Raw genomic sequence first — 7,127 nt, forward strand, 5'->3', positions numbered from 1 at the left:
ATCTCCATTGTCTTGAGACCTTAACCAACCATGCATGCTTGTCTCTTGTAGTGGTATCTCCATTGTCTTGAGACCTTAACCAACCATGCATGCTTGTCTCTTGTAGTGGTATCTCCATTGTCTTGAGACCTTAACCAACCATGCATGCTTGTCTCTTGTAGTGGTATCTCCATTGTCTTGAGACCTTAACCAACCATGCATGCTTGTCTCTTGTAGTGGTATCTCCATTGTCTTGAGACCTTAACCAACCATGCATGCTTGTCTCTTGTAGTGGTATCTCCATTGTCTTGAGACCTTAACCAACCATCTTGTTTCTTATTGCTTCATCTTCACACCGCGCAGTTACAACATGTTATCAAGAACTGCTCACTTTTCTCATTAGACGTTGGTGCCTGACCTTTCTGAATGGTGGGGACAGCTTGTAGGACAGCTAGCTGGAGAGCAATAAAGACCCCTTGGATGGCAACCTGAGAAACTGGACAAGATCTCATTCTTTATATATAGACGTCATCATCATGTCAAATGAGAGGTGCCCCTATGGATATATATAATTTTTAAAATGTATATACTATGACATCACTTTCGGATAATATGATATTTGGTGAAAGCATATCGAGGCCTCATTTGGGTGTCTCCGACTGATTTATTCGTCAAGACTCAAGATTGGTAGAACCATCTCAATCGTACGTCTTCTTCAAGCCTGAAGAGAGTCCCGTGCAAAGATGTTCTATTGCGGCCGTGCCTTCCTTTGTCTTTCATCAAGTTAGATACCTAACACATGCACAGAAGTCAGGTGATTAACTCCTGATGATAAAATCTGATCGGAAAGTTATCAAATAGTACCCAAATCTCATTCACCGTTCCGATTTCAGACCGAAGCTTCCCGACCAAATATCATCCCTCGTTGAGATCTGTAACCTGTACATATTATATGAGGTTAGCCTTCACCGAATCATATCATTTGTACGCATTGAAAATTAGTGAAACATAGGAGCAGATTTTATTTTTGGATTTTGGGGATAGTCAATTTAATTGAGAGATATCCGGTGCAGTTGTTCGAAGGGGAAGACAGCTTTTCTAAAAGTCTCTTATTTTTTTCGTTTAACTAGGTGTTTTCATGCACTATGTGCACTAAGAAAATTTTTAAATCTAACTTATATTTAAAAATAAATTTTATTAAATATTATAGATTTTACTATTCTCTTACTAATATTTAATATAGATTTGATATATATTAAATCAATTTGTATAAAACTAATAAAATGATATAAAATTGTATAATTATCAAAAATTTAGTCTAAACAATATTTATAAAATTTGTAGACATATAAAAAGCTAATGTTCTTACGATTAGATATTTAAATTTTTAAAAAATTGTAGAAATTTTTGAAAGTTTTAGTAATACAAATTGTATAATTATACAAAAATAATAATATTTCGAAATTTGAAATGTTATATATGAATATATTTATTTTATAGATGGTGTATGAGCTATTACCATATTTAAAAAAAATTACCAAAAAGAAATATCAATATTAAATGTAATATATGAATTATTACCATATTCTAATAAATTTGCCAAAAATATAAATCAACATTAAATGAAATTATCCATGTCATATTTTTCCGGAAGCCATGTCATCAATTTCAGTAGCCGTGTCATATTTGTTTTGTGAAATTGATTGTAAAGAAGACATGTGTCAAAATCACTTCTCAAATATAGTCTAGGGGATGCTTTTGTAGAACTTATTTTAATAGACGTCCTTTCGATAACAGAGGTCCTTAGAGCATCATTATTGGAGGGTTCTTAGGGTGGGGTTCTTAGCGGAATATAAGAACCCGTCTCTTAACTTTTAACTAAAAAAGCTAAGAACCGATTTTTAAATAAGAGTTTTAAGAGCCGGTTATTAACTTTTTTAGTTAAAAGTTAAGAGACGGATTCTTATATTCCGTTAACAACTCCACTCTAAGAACCCAATAATCATGCTCTTAGAGCACCTCCTAGTATGCTTACATGGATATCTAAATAAAAAATAATTAGTATTTTATTTAAGATATAATTATCAAATTAAAATTTAATTTGTTAAAAAAACAAGAATCAATTACACATGAACACATATGAAAAACAATATGGGTGCAGAGATATTATTGACATTCTCTCCTAATTTTCTAATTTATTTCTTTTTCTAAATTGTTAAGATACTGGTAACATCTTACCGTTGGGTGCCCTAAATACAACCTTTAGGCGTGGGCATATTAACCGAAACCCGAATCCGAACAGACCCGAAAAATCCAAACCGAAAACCGAACCGAAGTTAGAAAAAAAACCGAATGGGTTTAGGATTCAACCAGTCCGAATACCCGTACCCGATTGGTTATATCTGATACCCGAACCAATTATCTGACGTACCCGAATATAATATATATATATATATATATATATATATATATATTACTCACCCTAAACTTACATTTTCCATTCCCATTCATCTTTCCGTCTTCTCATTCTTAAACTTATATGTTCAGTACATATTTAAACTCATTTTATGACCGATTACATGTATGAATCATTATACTTTGCGATTTTGATTTATGTTTGATTACAAGTGATATTTACGATTTATTTTCTCTTTGCTCTTTACATAGACATGAGCTCAAATATTCGTGATTATCCAGTTTGATTTCTGTTTGATTTTGACGTCTCTTTGATTTTGATTTATGATACAAATAGAAATTACATGAATAAAAAGAATACGAACTCGTGTTCCTCAACGTAATAACAAATCACAAAGATCATTAATCTTATATTAAGTTGTTCAATCTTCTAGCTTCAACAATATTGTTTCTGGTCTCACAAAGTCAAATCAAGGATACATAGAATTTTTTTTATTTGTTACACAATTCGGTTATACCCGAAATAACCCGAACCTTAAAAATTCGAACCCGATCCGAAGTATAAAATAACTCGAACGGTTATGTACCTCTCCATCCGAAAACCCAAAGCACCCGACCCGAACCCCCGAATCCGAACGGATACCCGAACGCCCAGACCTAACAACCTTATTGGTAGTATTTAAAGCGGGTATCTAACAATTTTAAAATAAAATTTATTAATAAAGGAAAAAAGACAGAATTTGAGTCCGAGAAAGTTCATCTCTAAAAATATTTTTGTAGAACCCCTTTGACATACTCCATCCGTTTCATATTAAGTGTCGTTGTAAAGATTTTTTTCGTTATAAAATAAGTGCCGTTTTCGACTTTCAATGTAAAATTCATTAATTTTATTCAACAATTTTTTTTCTATTTGTTGAAATATGGTTAGGTGCATATGTAATGGTGTTTTTATAGAGAAAATATACAAAATTAATTATTTTCTTAATCTATGTGCACAAACCCAAAACGACATTTAAAATGAAACGGAAAGAGTATATCACATGATAATTGATAGTTTTCTTTTATTTTTTCAAATTAATTGGAATAATTAAATTATTATACATAAAAGAGTATTATATTTATTTAGATACTACATAGGGTATGTAACTAATGGAAGTGCTCTATTCTTTTAGTTCAGACCTCCGGTCTCTACCTTTTAACACACTCGTCAATAATATGTGGTGGCAATTGCATCATTAATCATTATCAAAGTTTCTATAATTCACTAGGTAAATTGTTTCTGCTGCGAGATTTTTTTTAAGTTTTATTTTATTTATAAAAAAATATTTTAAAATAAACAAATACTCTCTTTTTTGGAATAACCGTGGGGATTCTAAATGATTTCTAGGCCCAAAGACTAATCTCACGAAACTTTGCATCCGAGTACGCAACTAATCCATCAATATAGCATGGTTAAGTGACCAAAATGAATCCAATCTAAAAAAAACTCCAGCTAGAACCCATTTACCACTAAATCAAAACAACTTGGTTCAACTAGCTCATTTTCTTTGCGTAACTTTTTAAAGCTCCGATGCGTGGAAAAAATAGGTCTTGGTCCTAAGTTATATAAATGTCATATTTCTTACCTTTTTATGTTGTTTATTTTAGTTTCAGTATTAAAAAGTTAACAGTATAAACCCTTTATAAAAAAAAGTTTACAGTATAATTCATTATATTTGAAATGGCTAAATTTTTAGTATTGTTTTCTATAAAATAATTATTTATCTGTGACATTAAAATTTCATCCGATTTTGGTATCTTTAAGAATTTGTTATTTTAAAGAAAAGATATGTTCAAAACATATATGTATAAGATAAAAAAAATTCTTAGTAGTTTGTCTCAGTCCTTAATTCAAACTTTTCGGAATCATTGGTCATAGTTAATAAAAGGTTTGATGACATAAGATAGAAATGTATTTAGTATAGTATAGTTCTAGTTAATTAATAAGTCCGTTGTAATTTGGATGGTGATGCAGGGTAGACTATCCACGGGAGATCGTATGAGAGGGTGGAACATGAATGTTGATACATCATGTGTTCTATGCCAAGAACCTTTGGAGACTGCAGATCACTTGTTCTTTAAGTGCCCTTACTCAACGCAAATTTGGGAAGCTTTAATGAAAGGGGTGATGGAGAGTCGATTCACTATGGAGTGGGAAAGGATAATTACATTCCTCAGGGAAAGTTCAAATTGGAGCAAGGTTAAACTCTTTGTATCTAGATACATACTACAATCGACAGTTCATGCTATATGGATGGAACGAAACCGAAGGAAACACAATGAGCTTCCATCCCCAAGTGTGGTCTTGATCAAGAGATTGGACAAGAACATGAGAAACAGACTCACCATTTTGCAAAGAAGAGGAGATAAGGAGTTGGCTGAAGGAATGACATTTTGGTTTGGCTCTAGATAGCTTTGAGATACTCTTGAGTCCATAGATTAAAAAAGGGAGGAGAGTTTATAATTTTCAGCTTCGGTCACACATGATGTAAAACAGTCTTTTTTCTTTGAATTAAATTTAACATTCAATTCAAAAAAAAATATATATACAAACAGATAGACAATATTTTGATATGTTTTCATTATAAAGTAATAAAAAGAAGAGAAGTTTCCAACATCTCTTGATTTGTCTGACTTATTCCAGTGTTTGAACCTTATCCTCTCCCACCACTTAGCACATTCCTGATTCTGTTATCGTACGTGATTTTCTTCTCAGTTTTTTTTTTGTTTTATTAGTTTTTTTCAATTCGAATGTAGATGATTTTTCTTAACGAAGAGCATGAAAATATAAGTTTATTTATCTCGGAGATTGTTGAAGATTTATTTGTAAATCACATCCTTGATTGTTGGCCTTGTTGATTTTCCTTATGCAGATTTTCCCAAGCTGCTATTTTCGCTTCTTCTCTTTGCAATCTGCAAAATTTATAACAAAGAAAACCATTAATGATCGACGAAGAAAAAAATAAAAATAAAATCAATGTACGTTTGATTACCACTGAAAGTGTTATGGCTGTTCTGAGATATCCCAATTCCCAAGAAGAAGAAGTAGAAGCTTCGGAGTTGTCTTCATTCTCAAGTTATTCTCGCATGAAAACCCTAGAAACATATCATCTTCACTTTATCCATTTGAACTTTCCTCCCCTCACATCAACAAATATTTTCTCTCGAATTGTCTCAATCACAGAACCAACCAAGGGAGGAGATGAATAGATAAGCTCTTGAGGAGACTTGTGATTATTATTTGAGTTAATTAGGTCAAAATCCTCAAAAAAAATTGAAATTAGCAAAATACCTAAAACAAAAATTTTGTGTGGGTGATCTTTACCAAAAAAAAAAATATTGTGGTGGGGTTTGTTTTTCTCAGTGTCAGAGCAAATTACTTTAGTGTCCCTAAGCTATGTTCATGTCAATTTATAGACGACAATTATAGCTGTGTAGAATTTTAAAAAATATTTAAAAGATTTGGTTAAGAATTTCTTTTGTCTAAAAAAGTCAAAAAGAAAAAAATTTAAAACGCTCTCAGGCGATGTTCTCAAGGAGTTACAGAGGATTTTTCCCAATCCACCTTTTCACCACATATTCAAAATTTGAATCTCGTCTTCCTCTTTTACGATGTCTGAGGCGACGGATCATCTTGCCGTTTTTTTCTCTCTTATTTGTTGGTGATGTCGTCGAACTTTCTTTTGGATCTGAGAAACCAAAGACGCACCTCCGCTCATTTGCTGCGCCTCCGCTTCTTTGCAGCGGGCCTTCGTTTCTCTTCAGCGCCTCCATCTCTCTTCCGTGACTCCGTGCTTCTCTTCAGCACAAAAGAATCACAAATTAGGCCTGGGCATAATATCTGTAACCCCAAATCAGAACCAAACCCGATCCATATCCGGTCCAAAATGTAAAAAATATCTGAGTGAGTCTTGTAAGGTGGTACAAAACATATCCGAACCCGAAGTGTTATTAACCGAACCCGAACGGATAACCCGAAAAACCGAAAAACCCGAAAAATCCGAAAAGATATCCGAAGAAACCGATCTGAATGTCCAAAATAATAGACAATATAATTATATGAAACATGAATATATATTTCAAATATTCAATTTCATATTTATTTTGATATGTATTTAAAATATAAATAAATACCTTAAATACCAATAAGTATTTAAAATATAAATAAATACCTTAAATACTTAATTATATATAAATAAATATATATTTCTTATGTTTTACTTTTAAATTTTAGATTTTATTTCGGGTATATCCGAACCGATCCAATATAACCCGAATCCGAATGATATATGATTACTTTATGGGTTCTATGATATGATACAAAATCGACCCGGACCCGATGTGTTATATCCGAACCCGAACCGTACTTGCAAACTTACTAGAATGGGACCTATAAGGTGTTATAAAAAAAGAACCGAAATCCAAAAAACTCGATCAGAACGCCAACGGGTACCCGAACACCCATGCCTACACAAAATAGTTCAACCTTGGAAGCAAATAACGGTTACTAGAAAAGTTAGCCACAAATAAACCACTTTATTTTTTCCTTTTCGAAGCCTAATAGTCGGCTAAGTATATGAAAATAAGGGAAACTTTTATAATGTTATGGTTAGTTGATGTGCAGTTTACAATGGTTATAAAAATAGTTTGAATTGTTTCTTACTTTACTGGCATGATAATAAATTGTTTAGACA

At 32.2% G+C, this 7,127-nt stretch overlaps 1 long non-coding RNA gene across 1 annotated transcript; it reads left to right on the forward strand.

Annotated features, from left to right (window-relative positions):
• Positions 1-700: 700 nt before the first annotated feature.
• Positions 701-4,875, forward strand: LOC106301569. The gene is made up of 3 exons (XR_001262257.1): positions 701-793; positions 873-936; positions 4,409-4,875. It is a non-coding gene; the product is annotated as an uncharacterized LOC106301569 (long non-coding RNA).
• The last annotated feature ends 2,252 nt before the right edge of the window (positions 4,876-7,127 follow it).

The sequence above is a fragment of the Brassica oleracea genome, chromosome C1, assembly GCF_000695525.1.
Source record: "Brassica oleracea var. oleracea cultivar TO1000 chromosome C1, BOL, whole genome shotgun sequence".
NCBI classification, from domain to species: Eukaryota; Viridiplantae; Streptophyta; class Magnoliopsida; order Brassicales; family Brassicaceae; genus Brassica; species Brassica oleracea.